This window comes from Kryptolebias marmoratus, linkage group LG23 (assembly GCF_001649575.2).
Source record: "Kryptolebias marmoratus isolate JLee-2015 linkage group LG23, ASM164957v2, whole genome shotgun sequence".
NCBI lineage: Eukaryota > Metazoa > Chordata > Actinopteri > Cyprinodontiformes > Rivulidae > Kryptolebias > Kryptolebias marmoratus.
In genome coordinates, this window is record NC_051452.1 from 6,981,051 (window position 1) to 7,002,545 (window position 21,495).

Below are 21,495 nucleotides of genomic sequence, written 5' to 3' on the forward strand. Positions count from 1 at the left end.
AAAACGTGGAGCTTTAAAAGCAAACAGTTTAAATTTCTGGCGCAGACTTCGAGTCGCAGTTGGCTTCTCCCTTCAGCAGATGTTGCAGCTTTAACAGACATGTGTTCATTGTTGCATTTTGGAGCTGAATGAGCAGCCTTGAGATAAGTCTGTGTCTGCTTTTCGAACACGAACTGACCTGCGGATTTGAGCGAATGAATCGGCCTTTATGTGTTTCTGACCTTCAGTCTGTCACGATCCAATCAGAATCCTTCAGCTGTTTGATATCTTTGACAGGCAGCCATAAATCTCTTTGTCAAGTGTCTTTTCTTTCACCTTTATTTACCCAGGTGTGTGTGTGAGTGTGTGTGTGTGTGCGCGTCACAGCCGCCTGTTCGCGCTTTACAATCACTCTCTCTCACCCGAGGAATGAAAATCATGTTTTATGGCTTCTCAGTTCAACAAACACTTTGATTTCTTTTGTCTACAACAAAATGGGGGGAGAAATGTTTTTAATTTTCCGTCAGCTCATGTCTGTTACATTTAAGGCTTGTAGATGAAACCGTAGGAGTGGGGAAATGATTTCATGACAGGAAAATGACGTGCCAAACTTCTTTAAAACACGTTTTCAGCCCGCAGTGGGAAAAAGAAAGGTTTGCTTTGAAAGCTTATTAGTTTTACTGTCTGAAAAATGGAATAGTGCATATTCTTACTTTTATTAACTCAATGTTTGCTCGCAGCTGCAGCTATTTAATGTCCTACAGCAAGGTCGTCTTACTCATTGATTGTTCATTTATTATTGTTAACGATCACTGACCCAGGTTCTGTTTTCTTGTCAATATTCTGCCTCTGAATGTAAACCCTGTGTTAATGGAGTGGGATTGATTATTGATTTACAAAGAAAAATCAAATCGTTACTTTGGGTTTGTTGTGCATGTCTCAGTTCTCTTTATTTTTAAATAATTTTACAAGTGGATATATTTATAAAGTATACTCTCCAAATGCACAGTAGAGGTCAGAAGTTTGCATGAATTTCATATTGACTATGAGCTGTTATTTATTTGAGTCATTTTTTCTTTCCCCAGGGTGGACAACATACGCCTTCAATTACCATTAAAATCAAGAACCGGGTGCACAAGTTTGACTTTATTTTGGATTTTCCTCTAATCCACACAGGGTCAGATTTATACATTTTCACCTACTTGTTAAGGTACTCATAGCAAAGTCATAAAGACTGGATAAACAGCCTAATGGAGGTCAATCATGTGATTCAAGCTTGGATTCTGCAGAGTGTTTACATTGAGTGCGTACCAGCATTTCAGAATTGCATTCAATATCTGTTAAACTACTGGATTAAACTCTTTGAAGCTGCACCATTTGGTATAATTCAGGATAATGTCTGATTTCATAGTTTGCAATGCGGACCTTTAAGTTCTTATAAGTGATCGTGATCGACTGCAGCTAATAGTTTTAATCGATGGCATAAAAAGGATTTGTTTGACTGCACTCACTGGATTGACCAACACTCATCTGTCCACCTCAGATGAAAGGAAATTAGTTCAGACGTTCAAGAACAACCAGGAACCTTTCAGGCTGCTGGTTTTACATCACCATGGTGACCAAGAAAGAAGCTCCTCCTCCAAAAGGCGACACTTTTAAGTTGGACTGAAACCTGCAGCTGTCGACACGGACAAACCAAACGCCTTCTGGAGTTAAGTTTTGAGGCTAGACAGAGACAAAGACTGAGCCATTTGGCTTTCAAAACCAAACACAGCATCAACTGACAAGCACAGTGGTGGTAGCATCATGCTGTGGCACTGGTGCAAAGCACAAAGCACACACATGCTCAGAGCCTGAACTGATCGTGCAAGGCCTTTGTTTAAAACACGTCATAAACCAGTGGACAGATTTTAATGAACTAAAGTGATCACTGGATGTCCATCTGCAGCTGATCCAACTCCTGGAGTCAAGCCAATTCAAGATGGCCGCCACAGCCAGCTGATCTTGGGAAACACAAAACTTGCTTCAACGCATCTAATTCCACAGCTACTGAGCTAAAACTGGGTGTGGTAGCAGCTCAGTCATTCACAACTCCTGCTGTGAACGTCAACACGTATCACGAAATGTAGCTATAGTGGCCATCTTGAATTAAAACTCATCAACAACTCATCATTAAAACGCATCAAAGTTACAAGAAAGGTGAAAATGGTGATGAAAACAGAAGAATAACGACTGGCTGTTGAACGCTTAATGCACCGTCACCCATAAAACGTCCACCCCACCCCTGCCTCCACTGGCTGCGCCCCTCCCAAGGGATAGTCAGCCTCCTGTCAGGGACCATATGGAAGCATCCGGACTCTGGTGTGTTGGAGAGGACGGGTGGACGTGTCTCAAGGTGTCAGAAGAGAGGGTGGTTTAAATTTAACTGCAACAGGGCTGATATCTGCACGGCAGGACCTGTCTACACCCCCCTCCACCCCCCTGTGCTCCGCTCACCCTCCTTCCCTCAGAAATACACAGTCTGTCTCCACAGCCACCAGCCACAAACAGCAGCAGCAGCAGCGTCCTCGGTCTAACAGGAGACACATCCTCTCGTCCACCTGGACCGTACGAGGAGCCGGCTGAGGACGTGACGGAGGGCAGAGGACTCGCCGAGGATAACGGTTTGTCTGAGCTGGCAAGCGGGAGGAAGCCACTGCAGAGGCACGGCAGCACAGTGAGCTAAGGATTCGCTGCGAGAGGTAAGACTGGAGAGGCTGTGTGTGTGTCTGGAAATGTGTGTGTGGATGCTCTCACGTCATCCCTTTCATTTACAGGCGAAAATGCTCATGCAAAAGGATGCATGACAGCACTAAAATCTCATCTGGAGTGAGATGTGCAGTTTTTATTTGGATTATTTTCTACCACAGCTGTAAATATTTATATATATATTTATTTATCAGTGCCGCCTTTCAGTATTCTGTTAGTCTGTATGTCTGCAGGCTATTGTACAGATGCTTTGAACTTCAGTGGATTATCAGAGCAGTCACTGAGTGGGACCTAATCTGCATCACGACAGCTTTATTAGCGCCGTTGTTGCTAATTGGACACATATAGAGATTAAAAGCCTGAAGGGGCAGTTGTCTTTGGGGGGTCACAGTAAATTCCTGCTGATCTTAACTTAATCTAATTTGATTGAATTTGCTCTAATAAGGTTGAACTTATTTGGCTTAGAGAACAAAAACAAATCTATACTTTTTGATTTGGTCTCATTTTTGTTTCGCAGTTTTGGAGTGAGTCACCCGTGTTTTTATTTCGGATTAGAGCAAAACATGATGTCATCCAGGTGAATTTTAGCACACCCTTTGGTCAATTTGCTCGTCACATCCATGCCGATGATTATTCAATAACTCCTGCACAGCGTTAATATCTGGTGTGGACTCGTGGACATGTCGGGCCGTATCGGTTGCGGCCAGGGAATTTCCAAAAGGGCAGCGTGTCCACGAGAACCTGCAGCATACAGTAACCGAGTGCACCGAGGACGACCGAGGGTGGGAGGAGGTCGGGTTACCAGGCCTGCGCTCAGGGCTCAGTTTGGAAACACGCTGAGAGCGCTGGGAGCAGCAGACAAAAGTCAAATGTCAGGTCAAGGGTGCATTTTCACCCCAGCTAAGTTTAATGATGAATTTTTTTTCCTTTCCGTTAAAAATGCCACAGCGATTAGCACATGCTCGGACCGGGTCTCCTGTGCTGGCAGCCGTACTCTGATGATGTGACGGTATGTTATGGTCAGCAGAGTAACACGGAGATGTTATTAATAAAAGGATTAGCCCTCAGGGATCATCATCAAATATTAAGGTTTACTCTTCAGTTCTGGGTAGCATTTAGAGCTGCATGCTTTTCCTCACAAACCTAAAGTTGTCAGCCTGAACTCTTGGAAATTATTGTCTCTTTAGGCCCCGTCACCATGGAAATGTGTTTTTTTTAGTCTTTCAGCCTGACATCTACATGAAAACAGCCTTTTTAGGAGCCCCTTATCCGTACTCTTTTAATGCCACACTTGCATTTTCGTGTGGACAGCCTGAACACAACCTTTTTAAAACTTTGACGTCATAGACTCACCTTTAACCTAACCTTCGACCCCAAGCATGACGGATGCATTAAGAGCAACAATAACAAATTACATGTTTGCCCACTACAGCAAATCCTTTGTATCCTGTATAACTTCAGTGAAAGCTGATGAACAATTCCTTAAACAGAACAAAAGCCCTCAGTGGTACACCAAATAACAAAAGACCAAAACAGTTTTTCTGCAATGGATTAGAAATCTACAATATCCATCATGTATAAATTAAAAAAATGTGGGAAATGGGATTAGACTGACACCATAAAGATATGCTTTGAAGATCAGGAGGAATTCCTTCCTTTGCTGAATACTGGGCCTAAAAGTCTCCATTATGTCCACATATGTTTTTATCGTTTACTGTGACATGAAGATATTTGCCATCCTCCTTTTTCCCCCCGATTTTGTGATGTTTATATTAGGTGTAAGACTTATACGTGTGATCCACGTCTTGTTTCCTGTTTCCGGTGTATTTACAGCACCACACGCAGGCCTGGCATAGTTATTACAGCATTTTGGGTTGTTTTCTGAGTCTCCATGTAGACCAGTGGTCTCCAACCCTGGTCCTGGAGGGCCACCGTCCTGCATGTTTTACTTGTTTCTCTGCTCCAACACCTGATTTGAATCAATGGGTGATTAACAGGCTTCTGCGGAACATGAAGAGGTGATTTAACCTCTGAATCAGGTGTGTTGGAGCATGGAAACAAGTAAAACATGCAGGATAGTGGCCCTCGAAGACCAGGATTGCCCACCCCTAATGTAGAAATGGTGCCGCGTTTGTGAGGATATTTTAAAAAATGACATAATAAAAAAAAAACATTCCCGTGTGGACAAGGCCTCAGTTCCCTTTCCTCTAATATATATATAACACAAACCTTCCTCGTGTGGATAAATATCAGGGCTGGCAGAAGGACACTGTTCGTGGTAAGAGGTGTCGGGTTAATCTGTTTAAATACATATGATGGACCCACAGCCTTCTGGCGCTGCTGCAATAATCCGTTTTAAGACGACACGGAGGCGACTGTTCAGCAGATTGACCGGCAGATTTACAGCGAATGGTGCTTGTACAGGTTCAACACATCTGTTTTCATTGGCAATCAACAGACAAGAAAGCAAAACTATTTTTATCAGAATCAACTGATATCATCGTCGTAGCTGAGAGTCATCCCCAACACACACTTTGAGTGCTACTAAACAAAGACATTCTGTTAACAAAACCTCTCAAACCACTGGACCAATCACTGGATGTGCAACTAAAACTGATCTATCCGACTGCCTGATCAGTCCAAAGGTTTCCTCACGCCCCGGCAGGACCGGTACAGTTGCAGCCACAGAACCATCAGCATATAAAGGTCTATTTATGCTCTGCACACACAAACATTAACACAGCAACACAGACGTCGTTTGGTTGAGAAAAACTAAACAAACGATGTCTTGCATGAGTGTAGAAGTCTAACATTCACTAATGAAGAGTTCTTTAACACTGGTATGTCGATTTTCTGAAAGAGTTGTTTTAAAAGCCCGAAAAACGATTAAAAATTAAAAATCAGTCCAACCTGGATAATGATTGATAACATTTTGATTCAATCAAATCCCTTCTCAGATGGCTGGACAATCCCTTTAAACAAGACTAAGGAAATTATCTGAATACTTGTGTAATATTGTAGAGGTTCTTTGTTGGGAAGTTTTAACAGATTAATGAGGGAAGGACCAATCAATAACAGGGTGAGGAAAACTAAAATGGGTCTCAAAGCTAGGTACATAAAATGTTGTCGTTTGCACAGAGCCTTTTTATCCTTAATCTTGGCGATTAATGATCATCAAATAGAATTAAATATCTGATCAAACAGCAGAATGAAAGTGTGTTTATCTTTTTAGTTTCAAATTAAAGTGAATAAATTTGTTGATCAGATGATTATCTTTGAGCAAAAATGATTTGCATGAGCTTTACTTTACTCTGCAAATGTAAAAAAAAAAATATATATATACTTTTAAAAAACAGCCTAGTTTTGCTGCAAACCTGCAGAAATGCCTTCCTTGTTGGTGGTGATTGGCAGATTGAGGGTAGTGGAGCAGGGGTCATTAAACAAGACACGCATTAAGACAAAAACCTCCAGGCACTTTAAGCTTCACCAGCTGGGGGTCGGATTAAGGACCTGGTGTCCGATTTATCAATAGGAAAACAAAGTCACTCGGAAATTAAAAGTCTGTGATGATTATTAAGAAGTTGAAGCTTTTCGAATCAACAGAAATTCTTTCTATTTATTCCCCTTTTGTCCCATCCTGAAAAGAATCATGACTCATCTTTACCTTTGTAGCATCCAAACTTCATTCAAATCGCAGCAGCATAAAAATATGGAGATTTTGATGAGAAATTCTCAAGTCACGACTGTCCTTTTGTGTCCCAGTGACGTGTGTTGTCCTAACTACCCCCAGACTACCTGCACAACCTTGAGGAGGACGTCAGGGACACCAGAAAAATGAAGCGTTTCCTTGAAGAAAAAAGAATCAATAAACGGGTCCCATCACGCTTTTAGGTGCGACTGTAATGGAACAAGGTCTAAATGAGCGAACTGAACTCTTCCCTAAGGCAAAATGGTCTTTTATTGCTTCCTTCGTTTGTGTTGAATAAAATATTTAAGTCTTTAAAACACAGAGGACAGCTACCATTTCCTAGGAATAAGATTATGATATGAGATTATTATAACAAAAAGGCTTCCCTCTGCACTGATTGGTTCAGCTGGAAAGGGATCAAGCTATTTTGACACAAAAGGGATGATAATTAAACAAGCAAACAGTAACACACATGAGTAATAACTTGTCTACCATTGAGTGCTTCGAGACTAAACAATGAAAAGAACAGTTATAAACACAGTTAGTCCCATTATTACGGAGGGATTTCAAGAATTTGTAGTGGTGATAAGAGTCACCCTGTCACCTGACGAGGAAACGCTGGGAATGCAATCGACTGAAGGTCACTCGTGCACACAACCTTCCACAATCATGTCGTTACGTCACATTAAACGTCTCTTCCTGATCCTCCCTTTTGTTGCATTTTGATTTTCTGCAGAGGACCTCGGAGCAGAGAGGCACTTCATCTCCTCAGATCACATCGTTTACATCATTATTCCTGCAAAACAGACGTCTTCGTATCACCCGTCTATTTTATAAATAGTTATGCAAACGCTCTGCCGACCGGCATTTCTCATCTCCGGTCGTATTTGTAAACACCTCTGTGAATGGGAGTTACGAACAACGTTTCAAACAGAAGCTATAAATACCTGACGATGATATTAAAAGATCTTAAAACAATTAGAAACGGTTCGTCAAACAGTGATTGCAAAGGCAGCTCTGTCTGGTCTTTTATGAGCGCACATATACAGCTCATATAACTTCTCATTCACACAGGAGGAGTATTTAGTTTTAAATTAGGCAGAGTAAAAGTGAAGCTAATTCAACATTTTCATTGGTTGTTGGACTCCATGAGCCCAGCCCCAGCTCCTGAGAAAAGCGGTCCAGCAAAGAGTCGGTGTTGCGTTAGCGCTGGTTTTCTCGGGGCTAGAACCAGAGCTTTAAGTGGTGGAAACAGAAAGAGATGGTGCAATGGAGGCTCCGGTCCTCGTTCAGCACTGGGACCCATTTGGTAGAAATGACCTCGATGACAGACTCTGTAGTTGGAGCCGTGTTGTGAGCTTTGACTTAAAGCGGCGTTTTAAAGAAGTTAAAGGAGCCAAGACTCATACATGTAGACGATGAAGCCAGTTAAGTAGCTTCTACGTTAGCATTATGGATGTGGTTTATTAGTGCGAGTGCTGAAAGAGTATTAAATTGGCTCAGCCTGTGAACGTTTGCTTATATATAAACCATTTGCATCCATTTAAGTCACTAAAGAGTCCTCCTCGGGTTGAAAAAGTGCCAACTCTGAAGCAGGGTGTGAAGAAGACCTGATAATGTAGTTTCAAGGACTACGAACAATCACAGTAATGATACTGCAAACAGAAAAAGAAAGAATAACTACCTCAAATAGCTATAAGGACTGTGTCCCCTGATGTCCAAAATCATCTGTTGCAGACAATGACAGAAGCAATTCTTGCAGACTGATTGAACCGAGAGACTGAAGGAGGGTCAATCAGTCTGCCGAGAGGTTCTGAATCCTGGACAAGTGATTTGTTGTATTTATTGGGATCCAGTTTCTCTCACAGAACTGCTAAGTGCTCTGGGAAGAGAGCACTATATATACCGAGAGAGAAACAACATTAGACCCTCTCTATTTCTCTCAGCTTATCCTGCAGCCTTCTGCTGTCAGGCCACGTCAAAACAGGTCAGCTCAGATCAGTTCAGATCAGTTCGTCAAGCGGCATGGACCCTGAAAGATAGAGTGGAGTGCGCTTTCGCAGAAGACGTTCCCATGATAGCAAGTGAAGAAACTTCAGAGGGACTGATGAGGACAGAAGCATGTGTCTCGGCTGTCTTGTCCATTTATTTTAGAGTGTTGAAAGGGATAGTATTGCTTTGATATCATAGAAAAATATTGGTCAGCTTAAGTCCAAATACACATGTTCCAAAAGGCTCTATGGCGTGATTTGCTGCAGCACACACAGTTGCTGATCGTCTCTCTGAAGTGTAAAAGTGAGGAATGCCGAGAAACACCGAGAAGCATTAGTGACATACGACTGAGCTGCATTTAAAGCTTCCAGCAAGAGGCTCAGATTTCAGTTGTGAAATTGCAAATTGGTGAAATCCAGAAGCTACAAACCACAAAACTCAATGTCCCAATATCCACCAACTTGCTAAAGCAGACACCTCACACTGATTACGTTTGTCAGATCAGCGCAATATGTAGAAAAGTCTGCGAGAGTTACAACAAACGAAAACAGCTCGCACAAATATTACAGTTCTCCCACCCCGTATCACTACAGTGGACACCAAAGTCAACACCTAACTTTTTTAATATCTAGCTACGAGCGAACTATGAAAAGAAATCATGCCGTATGTCACAATAAACAGAATAAACAGATTAAATATAATGCAGGTATTACCAGGTTGAGACCAGCGGGTTAATTAATCTTAAATATAACTGATAATTTTACAGTGCTGAGTTGCACTGGCTGTAGACAGATTCAAAGTCACTGTGCTTTCTCTAACATAACTTTAAGATGCAAATCGGTCTTTGGTCACACATTTTAAGCTTTAACGAATGGTGAGTTGTAGCTGGACCCACATTAAGGTGTGAAGGTGGCCGTTTTTAGGAGCTCAACAGTACTTTAATCGAGAAAACTAACAGTGATGAGAATTCTGCTTTTATTCCAGGACCCAGATGAGCTGGCTCACCTCACCTCACCAAAACAGAGACCGTTCTTTTGGCTCATGAATGGCTCTTCACTTGGTACCACGTCTAGCTTTTCTGGCTCTTTTTTAAAGATCCAAATCATTTGGCTCAACTCCAAAAGTTTCCTTAGAAGTAGGACTAAGCTAAGTGTTGTTGGAAAACTGAAAGAGTCAACTCCTTTTGGCGAGGAGTCTTTAAAATGAGTCAAAACCTTCATGGAGGTTGTCAGCTTTGAGCCACAGAGGGCTGCAGTCTCGCCAATGAATTTTGATCATGTTGAAAAAATTCATAGCTAGCTTGCTTTATGGAGATGCATTAAACAAACACAATCTTCAAGGAGCTCTATCATGTAAATGTGAACCAGCTCACATTTTGTTGCTATTCCTGTACTGCAGTCCCACTGCAGGTTTTAGGTTTTGGTTGTGAAATGCTTAGCATATGTAACATGATTGGATAAAATGACACAGGTGGCGGCAGGACGCTAAACATGGACCAGAGGGGGGACGTGAAGAGAAAGCCTGCTTCGAGTGCTCCGCTTTGAGCCTCATTGTTTCCCGTCTGTGTGTTTGCCGTTGCTATAGACGTTGACCCAGCTGGGATGATGGAGCTTAGCGTGGCTCAGGGTCTGCATGGTATCTGTACTCGCTACATGACAGAGTCAATTATCAGGCTATTTTCTGATGACCTACTGACACCCCCCCTCCCTCTTTCATACCTCTTTGTTAAAAGAGGTAAAAGATGTTGCGAGCCATGAACAGCAGCGTTGCAGCATCTTATGACAGTTAGTTAACTCTCTTTGGCCTGGACAGACTTGGAGGCGTTGGTAAAAGAGACGGATTGTGTTCGGGCTGCAGTCTGGGATGAGTCCCTCGTCGGGGCTCGGCAGCAGAGGGTGAAGGAGGGTACGCTGCATCCTTCTGCCAGGATGACTCATAACCGGAGCAGGAGGCCAAAACCACGGCAGAGCTTCAGAGTTCAGCGTTCAAGTTCTCAGGAATGAACCGTGGTTTTGCAAACGGTGCTTACAGAGCAGGGTCATCTTTCCTCCTGAGTCACTGATGCAGAACATGTTACATGACTTTTTACACCATAACAGGTAAAAAAAATGAAGGGAATAAAAAGTTTTTTTCACCTGATAGTCTGGTTTGCAAAAACAGGGTTAAAGAACTTTAACTGGGGTTTGCACTCAAGGTTTTTAAATTTATTACTAGATGTGTTAGATTGTTATTATACTGTGTTTTATATTCATAACTGCATACATGAATCCAAATGCAATCAATGTTTGACTCTGCAGTTCATCTCAGTCTGATGAAGAATGCCTTAAGTTTAGTTTAGCTTTAGTGTTTAATATTAGAGCATTTAGACAATTATTTCTCCATCCGTCTGCAAAATATCTCATGAACCAGTGGACAGATTTTAATGAAAGCCTCAGAAGCTAATCACTGGATCAACATCTACATCTGTTCATGTCAAAAAGTAATGTACGTGTTTTGATTTCTTGCTGAGGCGTTTGATTTGTAAAAACAGCGAAGTCTGACACGTTGTCAGATTTATCAAGTCCGTTGCTGGACAACTACGGAAAATCAGCATCTAGAAAAAAATGTTTTGGGATTTTTAATTTTTTCCCCGGATCTTAAATACATTTTGAAGTAGTTCATCATCCCTAATTTTTATCTAATGCACCTCGAAGTAATAATTGCAGCCTGCTGTCGAAAAGCGAAGCCGGACGATAATGTTTCTACTCGTATGTGTTCGTGTGTCTGGAAAAACCTCATGAACCATTGGACGAATTTTAAGGAAACATGCAGAAATGAATCATTGGATGTGCATCTACAGATGATTAACTCAACCCAGTTCAAGATGGACGCCACAGCCAACTGATCTTAGGAAACAAAAACATTGCTATAATACATCCAGTTTTCCAGATACTGATCTAAAATCTTCAAGGTTTGGCCAAAATGGGCAATATGTATTCCTTCAAGGAAAGCTAGGCCTTTATTTTTTAATAAAACATTCATAAACCTACAGCCTGTAGCTACCTGCTTTATTTTGTTATTATTATTCCTATCAGGATTCTATTCCAGTACAGGAAGGTATCTGATAAAAGCACAAACACATAAATTTGTACAAATTTCTTCCCTATAATTAGTCTAAAATTAGTTCAAAATGTATTTAAGATCCGGGAGAAAACTTAAAGTTCTTGAGTTTGTGATCACAAAACCGCATCTCCTGTAAATGTACCTGAAATTTGTAAAATGCGTTATCTTCGCCGTCCACTTTCTTCCCAGGTACAAACTAATTACAACAATATTCAAAAACTGAAAAATCGTTTTGGAATCACTGACATCTGGAAGTTTAAGCTGCAGCAAACTCAGCATCCATGAAAGCGAAGAGATTTCTCAGACACTTTGATTTAGGCGGATTACTGGAAAGTACCGTAAACTCTCAGAAAGGAAAACACAGAGCACTACCGTGTAAATGCAGCTGACTACGGTACAGTTCCTGTCTTTTCCTCACCTTCTGCAGAGCCGGGGATTGGATGACCCCTAATTTTAGCTCGGGGTTCGTCATCTGCTGGACAGTCTGCGCTAAGAGGCAGAGAGGATCAAGGGTCATTAGATACGAGGCGGATATCACAGCATTTTTGGTTTATTTCGGACTTTATATATTTGCCGCTGAAGACCAGAGGAGGATTTTTTTTATTTTCATGCTTCTGAGAGCTGCTTCTGGTTCTGGTTATTTGCACTCGGGCTCAAACACATGAACACAGATGAGGAATGCAGCTCTGCCTCAATATCAGCACATTTAAATCGTAATGTTGCACGAGATTTACAGTGACTGAATTATGAAGTTGCAGTGTGTAAAAATTTAAAGTTTCTTTAACGAAGCAAACTAGCGCCGTGTGAATGCATTATGAAATAAGTTTAGCCATTTCCTCACTTCTGGGATGGTTAGACTCAGTGCTGCACTCTGCTAAATCGTCCTAACTTCAGCAAATAAAATAAAAATAGTGGTGAAAACATTAACATAAGTTTCAGCTTAACGTGGCTCAACTGGTGTGGTGCTACGTGGATAATTTGGACATTTTTGGTTTGGATTTTTTATGCTTTATAAAAGGAAAACTTAGTTATTTGTAAAGTCTGCAAGATGTTTAAACATATTTTCAGAGGAAGCAGAAAATGCTCACAAGAGATGCAGATTTCTGAGCCTTCTGCTCATTTTCCTGTCAGATAGGGGTAAAATAAAAATGTTATTTATTTAAAACGTCAAGAGATTAAATATCAGAGCTGAAGATATCATGAAGATATTTTGCTAACAGAAAAAGAGGGTTGATTACATCAATTAATGCCAAAGCTCTCAGAGTATATGTTGGATATGACCCTCAGCTACTACCACACCATGTCTTCACTCAGTGTCTGAAAAGCTGATGGAATTATAAACATTTTTGTGTTTCCTGAGGTTAATGGCTGTGGCAGCCATCTTGAACTAAGCTGACTCCAAAAGTAGAGGTACAATCAATCATTTGATGAGAGTTTGAGATATTTTGCTAACAAAGGCAAAAACTTCATCACCCAGAGGGTTTTTACCTTTCCTAAGATACTGATGCAGTTTATTTTAAATTGTAAGCTTGTTTGCTCACTTTTCTGGTGAATTTTTCTGTTTATTGCTTACTGCCATGAAAGGGGGGCAATCATGTGATTATTGATGTGTTTGTTAGTAAAATATCTTGTTAACTGACAGATTTTAATGAAACTCCTAAAGTAAATATGGGATGTACGTCTACAGCTGCAGACTCTGGTAACCTGAAGCGTTTTAGTTTCAGATCTGTGACAGAGAGAAAATGTAAATATTTGATTGGAAACAGATATATTCCAGTTCTAATATATATATGTATATATACAAACTATGTGCTTTTAATAATAACTTCTATAGGAAAATTGGAATCAGCTGGTCATGTTCACCTGTTTATTTTACCTAATCATGCCAACAATAACTAATAATCACAAAGATTAAAGCAAAGGATAATGTTATCATATTACTTTTGAATAAAAAGTGAGTTGGGATTAAAAAGTACAACTAATTTATCAGGGATCTGCCATTTCACAATAAAGATTTAATCCTAATTGTCATTTTTTGGACTTTAAATCGATGCTTGACTGACAGATGGAAACGTGCCATCTTGACAGGAGTAACTCTTGCAGTCCGAGGCGTTTCGTGCGGGCAGTAAAGTGGCAGTATGTGGACCAGCTGACGGAGGCTGTGAGCCTGTAACCCTCTGCTGGTCGTCCTCGGTCACGACACAGATGGACAGACAGACTGAGAATCTGCGCACGCCGATGACTACTGGACACATTTCCCTTCCCTTTAGGTGCCTCGCTGTGCCTCAGCGGGACACGACCGAATGTCAAATTTGACTAAGAATTTCTAACTAAACCTCTGATAATCTTTAAACTACTGAATAACAGCTGAACAAACGCAGCAGAAAACTGACAACCTGCTCAAAAAATGTCAAACAACAGTAATGATCTGTTTGCTGACTTTAGCTTTCTCAAACAGACACCTGATTCATGCTAAACTAGATAAATATCCATATAAAAGCTAACGTTATGCTGGGAAAATGATGTGAAAAACCCTCATTTTGATTTAAAACAACCATGTCTGGCCAACACAGCTGAACAATACTCCAGGCTGACTTTGTTAAAGAAGCAGAGAAGCATTACTCAGGCTTTAAAAAAGGCCTTTTCTAAATAAAAATGTGCTGCCATCTGCTGGTTGATCCCTGTGAATGTCTGTAAAAACATTAAAAGCTTTGAATGAAAAATAAGAGAAAATTAACCAATTAATACAAAACCAGAACATATAAACATAAGCTTATCTGAGCAGAGTAAGAATATCTAGTAATATAGCCAATTTAGATCTTAATTATACTAAACATGGAGCTAAAATAATGTATTTTTTGATTTATTAAATTATATGTTTTGTTTCTCATTACTTGAAAAGGCGTTCCTTGAAGAAAGGCATATTGCTTGTTGTGCAATTTGTTAGCGCTCACGGTACATGTTGCAGATAAGTCTCAGCTACTACCACACCAAATTGTAGCTAAATATCCGTTACACTGACTGAGAGAAAAGCCATTTCTGTGTTCTCTAATATTGGTTAGCTGTGGCAGCCATCTTTATCAGGATAATGTTAAACGTTAATCAGCTGTAGACGTTCGTCCAATCATTGAAATTCATCCAGTTGATGCGATATTTTGCTGACAGACAGGGCTGACTTCAGTAATTAATGTCAAAGTTTTAAACAAAGTCAGAAGTTAGATTAATTATATAAATATAAACCAACCAAATCTGCAAAAAAATAAACTAGTCTGTAATCCTGTATCTGAACTAAATCAACTTAATTTCTAAGAAAAGCATCAGCGTGTCTCAACACCGTCTCAGATCTTGTTCCAGAACATATTTGCACATTTTAATCACATCTTGAAATAGTCACCGACTTCAGACGAAGCCATGCTGGGTTCTTATTGACACGATTTGATGGAACAGATAAGTTTTTTCGTCTCGTTTGCTGACAAACACGATTTCGATCTGGCAGAGCCCTTTCTGTATGCACGCTGTATATTTGGCACGGAGCTGGGAGGCTTGTACGGTCCTGTAGGCGATCCGTCTTCTTTCACGGTGGCCCTGGTGGTGACAAGCCATCCCAGTTATTCACACCCTCCAACCATCGGATCTGCGTGAAGCTGCTCCGTCATGCTGGGCGCAGAAGACCCTCAGAGGGGGAGGCGGAGTGCAGAGGATCGGATTTGAAAGGTGGAAAAACATCTCTGTGTTTTTAGAATGTTGTCCTACGGATGGAAACTGTGGGCAAACTCTCTCTGAGACTTCTGCACCTGTCTCAGGTCTGAAGGGTTCCTTCTCCAGATGTTTCAGCTCCTTCCACAGATGTTCAGCAGGATTTAGATCAGGGCTCAGAAGGCCTTTTCAGAACGGTCCAATGTTTGGTTCTGACCCGATTTTTGGTGTTTTCAGCTGAGTGTTTTGGCTCATTATCCTGCTGAGACTGAGACCAAGCTCTCTGACTCTGAGCAGCACATCTGGCTACAGAAAGCCTTGATAGTCTTGAGATTTCATTGGACAGATTCAGAACAGAACCGAGCCTCCTCCATGTTCCCCTCTAGGTTCAGGGTTCTGTTCTGGTTCTGGTTTGGGCCTGTGGACACAGAGCTGAAGGGACTTTTGTCTCATCTGTCCAGAGGACGTTCTCCCAGAAGCTTAATGGCTTCTCAGTATGCATTTGGCAAATCCCAGTCTTGCTTTTTTATTAATTGGAGTCAAAATAATGTCACAATTCATTTGCAGTTACATATGTCTGCAAACGTGTTTCTAGCACCAGTTCAGTGCGAGTCTAAGTGAAAATTATCTCTCACTAACATTTGCAGCCCAGTGAGATACAGACGGCCAGTCCTTATCTTTAAGATCCTGTTCCAGTCTGAACCACAGCAGCAGGCGTGTCTCTGAACTGAATGACCCTCACTTCGGGTGATACTGTGACCTCCCTGCAGCTCCAAGCCAACCCGGTCCACATCAGCCCTTTATCTCCTAATCACCTGCTGGAAAACAGTCAAGATTACAGTCCGACTCCACCGAGCACGAAGCCCAGCCTGCCAAAAGGAAGAAAGTCGATGCAGGATATTAAACGTGTCAGACGTGTTTAGAACATGTATTTGTTGGCTTGGCTGAACTTTCTGTGAGGGCAGAAAAGCAACAGTAACAGGATGAGCTTCACTCCATGTGCAGGATATTCTGTCGAATCGAAACAGCATAATGGCTGCCATTAGAAAGCCATTTGTTAAGAGGTCACAGAAATTATGCGCTCCCATGTTTGGTATTGTTCTCACCAGCTTGATCTTGTTAAATGTGACATTATTAGCATGGAGCAGCGGGGCATTCTAATATACAGTGAGGACTCAGACAATTAAAAACACAAGGGCTCACTGTAAAACGCAACGTTTGGAGCCAGCCATGAAGTCACAGGGAAGATATTCTCATTGCAGCAGTGTTGCTCAAACAGAACTGGACTAATTCAAGGCAGCAGTAAATCTTAAATGGGGCTGCTTTCCTTTTTTCCTTTCGAGTTATTTGACCAAAAAGAGAAAATGTGGCTTTAGTCTCAATATTTATTCATCCTATGCAGAATATTTGTTTCCATGTAAGCTGAAGTTTGTTTTCTACATCGCATGCCTCGAGTTTAGAAATGTTGCACAACTTCACACATCTGGGAGAGAGTTTCAGGTGGAAAAAAAACAAAAAAAAACCCCATCATGCACAGCTGCATTTGTGTTGTTTTATGTGGGATTAGAAAGGCAGAAAGCCTCAGAAAGTTAAGTTTTACTGACAGATGGCGCCCTCTGGTGAGAAATAAGAGCTCCACGAAAGACGAGCAAAGACATCAGATCTGAAGGTAGAAGCAGATTACGACATCTGAAGAAAAGCTTTACTTGTTGCTGTTGTTTTACCTCATAATTAAACAAAGAACTGCTGAAATGACAGCTGGAGAGAATTTATTTTACTTCATATCAGCTTTTCTTTGGCCGATGCCGATCTTTAGAAATCAGGGAAGCTCCTGGCTGATATAAAACACCAATTTTTTAAATAATTTTTGGTCAATATCTATTTTCCTTTTAATATAATAACTGCTTAACCTAAATAAACATATTCAACAACCCTTAGAAGAACTTGTACACTTTAAAATAATGTATAGAAGACACTTGAGCTTAAAAAAACTAAAAAGTGGGCCACAGTAAGCTGGTTGTAGCAGCTGCTGCTGCTATGTTTTCCTACTTAGTAACTGATTCAGTATTTACAGGCATGGCTGACTGATAATTTAAAAAGTGGCCAATATAGGCTGATTAAATTGGTCAGCTGAATAATCGATTTATCTTTAATAATTACAGCATGGAATAACTTCCAATCTGGAGCTTTATCTTTCAAAATAGCATCAGAATTGTTATAATTCTCCAGTTATTTCTAAGGCAAACGCAGACAAAAATGACAATGAACAGACATCGTCTTCACAGATGTTCTGGCTCCAAATTGTTTCCTCTGGGTCACTGTGACAAAACCACTGATTGCCATGATGGCTCACTTACATTTGCAATTATCAGTCTGAACATATCCTCCAGTCATCAGGAAATGATGAATTACAGAAAATTACAAATTATATTATCCACCCAAGCCACAAGCATGAAGGGTCAAGCTGCTTTTAAATTATTGTGCACAAAAATGATAATTCTGTTTGCTTCCTGGAGGCGAAAAAAAACTGCCGCTTGCTGTTGTTAGTTGTTTTGTCTTTTGCATAAAAATATTTTGTCCAAGGCCTCTGAGCGCCCCTCTTATTTGACTCTTTAGTTGGAGGAGCTTTCTCTCGACATCCATCAGATTTGGATTTAAAGTTGCAGCAGCAAATTATTATTATTATTATTGTGGGAATGCAGATTCCTGTTTATATATCCGAACTATCAGCTCATTCTGAAAGTGGGAGCTGTGACTTTTGTTTCTGTTTTTAACCTTTATACTTTTCAAAACATTTAACATTACTGATAAAAACTTTCCCTTTTAAAATGAATTAAGATCTCTTCAGTTCTGTTCTTTTGGAAACCTACCTCAGAATACTAACGCTAATTCTACTCATGTTAAGTCTGCTAATTGCTAATGCTAATTTTACTAACGCTAGTACTGCAAATGCTCCTGGTAATTACTGCACTGTGCTCATTTTTAGCTTTTGTTTTCCTTGTTTAAACTCAGTTTCCGCTTCTTGATCAAAAACTATTCAGCATTTTTGCAAAAACAAGTGGAATTTCTCTCGTTGCACACGAGGGCCTGTTCCTCAGACATTTTGCACTGAACGTAAAGCCTTAAACATTTTCTGGAATTGCGTCACCGGGCAGAGGCAGAGAGGAGAAAGGATTCTTCTCCGGAGTGGCATTTTAACGGCCCTGCAGCAGCGAGCAGCGCTGTCATAAACTGTGTCCTCCAGCTTTAAATAAACAGCGTGCCTTCATATTAGCTGAAACATCTCTGTTTGTCTGATGGCCCATTAGAAAGGAGTTACAGCCGGAGCTGCAGACGACTTCAGGGCTCAGGAATTCCCAAACTGCTTCTCTTGTTGCTTTACAACCCAGCAGCGCTAACGCTCGCAGGAAACATCTTTGACCGGTTTACAGTACCTCGTCCAACCTCGAGGCCCGAGAGCTAATCACTACCTGTTGCTGAGGCAACCGGAGCTCTGTTTGTAAACATTTCACTTTTTTTTTTTTTTGGCTCGATGATAGAAACCCCTCCGGCACAGGGTGCTGCTCTGTGCAGTCATTCTTGGAAGCTGTTAGTTCTGCGGATCCATTTTTAACTGTTCGAAAACACTTCAAATTAGGGAATATGAAAGAGGCTCCGCACCTTTTCCCAAACCGTGCCTCTGAAACCGTCCCAGGGCGGATTTATTACTACCTAAACATAACATGGAACCATTCACACACAAACCACTGTTAGCGTTTTAAACTCAGACTGGAGTAAATATTAAAGACAGAATGCATATCACCCGCCGCCTTTCATGTCAGATATTTAATCCATTTTAGTTAAACCTTGTAAAAAGCATCAAGCACCATCTTGTGAGTGTTGGTAATGACTCTCAGCTGCTACAACAACAGATTTTAGCTCAATATCTTGTAGCTGTTGTTGCGTTTGCTAAGGTCGCTTAGCTGTGATGGCCATCTTGAACTAGGCTGATTCCAATAGTTTTTCTGTTGCAGAGGTACGTCTAATGATCTGTCCACTTTTCAAAATAGACACAATTGTACGCACACACAGACAAAAACATCACCTCTAAAGCTGCCCGAAGAACAGAAACTAACACAAACTCTCATATTTCTCAAACTTTTACTGTTTGTCTTGCCAAAAAAAACTACAAACCCTAATATCCTACTGAGGTAAGAGGAAAAGCAGGAAATTTGGGGGTCTCAGGGCTTGTTGACCTAGTCCGACTCTGAAAACATTGGTGCTTTAATCAGCTCTGATGTTAAAACGATCTTTAATTCTTTTGCTCTTCCTCTTACAGAACGTGGCCTCGCATACACAAGAACACAATCAGGACCGTGAATAATGATGTGGATAGATGAAAGTGAAAACACAGATCTTTCTTCCGGAGTGTCTTAGGAACTTTTCGCTTGTGTTTGTCGGCCTGTTAGCAAAATATCTCATGAACCACGGGATGCATTTTAATGAAACTCTCAGAAACTAATGATTGGACTTCGGGAGGCGATCTGATGTCACAGCTAACCAGCGTTAGCCAACAGAAAAATGGTTACAACGCTGTCAGATTTACAGCTATTGAGTTCAAATTTGATGTGGTAGTAGCTGAGAGTCATTCACAACACATACTCTGAGTGTGACATCACATAACATTTTCAAGGTTGACTTTCACTGACATGAAACTTTTAATAACGATGAATAAATTTCATGCAAACCAATCCTTTTTTTTCCATAAGAGAATGACAAAAATAAGCATATTCTGTATATTTCCTTAGAAAATATTACAATTTTTTTCCCTTTGAGAATTCTAAATAAGGTCCAGGAGTTATTTGCAACATCCAGGTTTTATAAACAGCAGAGAACTGCTTGTTTTTGGAAACACTTTGATCCAGTGGGATTTGGAAAAGGGTGGAAAAATGTTACAGAACCTATTCCAGCCACCTGAAAGCACTTTGTACTCGTCTGTGGATTCGGAGTCACCTCTTGAAATGATTTTAAGTGGTGATTTAGTCCGAGCTTTGTGTACAAAGCTGCAGAATACCAGGAGATCCTCCGGAGGATAAACTGCTGCTCCTCCATCGTTCCCTCCCCTCTTTTTTCCTTTTCTTTGCTGTCTTTTGATCTGTGTTTCTCTTCCCCTCAATCATATTGACAGCAGCATGATGTCAGACCGCAAGCATTTACTCTAATTTGTGTCTGTGCAGCGGTGGGTGTGTACATCCATGCATATGTTCTTTGCATTTCAGCCTCACAGGCTGCTGTTTGCATTTGTGCGTCTGGGAAGAAATGGAGTTTTTTTGTGGCACACCTGCTTCCTCACCTTTGACTTTAACAGCCGTTTCTCTGCTTTACTTCCAATAAAGTGAAGTCATCACTTTAATGTTTTTTATTATTAATATTATATACATTTTTTTATTTAAAGACCAGCTCGACAGGGTTCAAGACTTTCTATTTGTGGTGCAGGTTTAGGTTGCGAGTCCCAGCAGTGCTTTAAGCGCTTGTTGAGGAGCTCAGATGTGTGATAAAAATACATGATGGTCATTATTTGGTTTTATACGTTGGTGTCTGGCTGGCCAACTAGCCTGAAGTGTGAAAACTATTTGAATGAATGAGCTGGTAGCTAAATGGAGAAACCTTGGTGGTCTCTGCTGGACGAGCCAAAGTGCCCAAAGTTTCCAGTAACAGCTTAAGCTTTTGGCTTCAAAAAAAAGAGTAACTGCTTAATGAGAGCACAAGGTAATGGAAGGAGCTCAGGGAGGAGGAGGGGGAAAAAGGAGAAAAGGGAGGTTTTCATTAATATTCATCATTTTTGACCATCATGGCTACATTGACGGGAAACGACAGCCTGGTTGTTGCTCAGTCTGACGTTTCGGTCCAAACTGAAGGAATGCATGTCGCCCGCCACCTTTCACGCCTGAGTTTTCGACTTTAGACATCTTGTGGTGAAAAGGGATGAAGACGCAGCCGTGCTGGTGAAACGATCTGCACTGAACAAGTGTTGAGGATGACTCTCAGCTACTACCACACCAGACTTTAGCTACATAACTGTAAAACTGACTAGCTGTGGTGGCCAAATTGAACTGGTTTGACACCAAATTATAATGAGCTGTAGATGTACATCAAATAGTTTCAGTAAAAACAGTAGTGATGGACTCTGACCTGAACCTTCAGAGCCACATTAAGACAGTCACAAAGTCGGCCTTCTATCACCTGAAGAACATCTCCAGGATTAGAGGACTTATGTCTCAACACGATCTAGAGAAACTCATCCATGCGTT

The 21,495-nt window shown here is 40.9% G+C and overlaps 2 protein-coding genes across 2 annotated transcripts in view; one reads left to right on the forward strand and one right to left on the reverse strand.

Moving 5' to 3' along the window:
- LOC112450864 (epithelial cell-transforming sequence 2 oncogene-like) overlaps positions 1-21,495 on the reverse strand; it is a 90,740-nt gene that overhangs the window by 1,780 nt on the left and 67,465 nt on the right. The gene's annotated exons all lie outside the window — the stretch shown is intronic.
- The window catches only part of filip1l (filamin A interacting protein 1-like), a 70,337-nt gene continuing 51,215 nt past the window's right edge, over positions 2,374-21,495 (forward strand). Inside the window, exon 1 of the mRNA XM_017426931.3 lies at positions 2,374-2,720. The gene's annotated coding sequence lies outside the window, so the exon portion shown is untranslated. The remainder of the gene's footprint in view (positions 2,721-21,495) is intronic.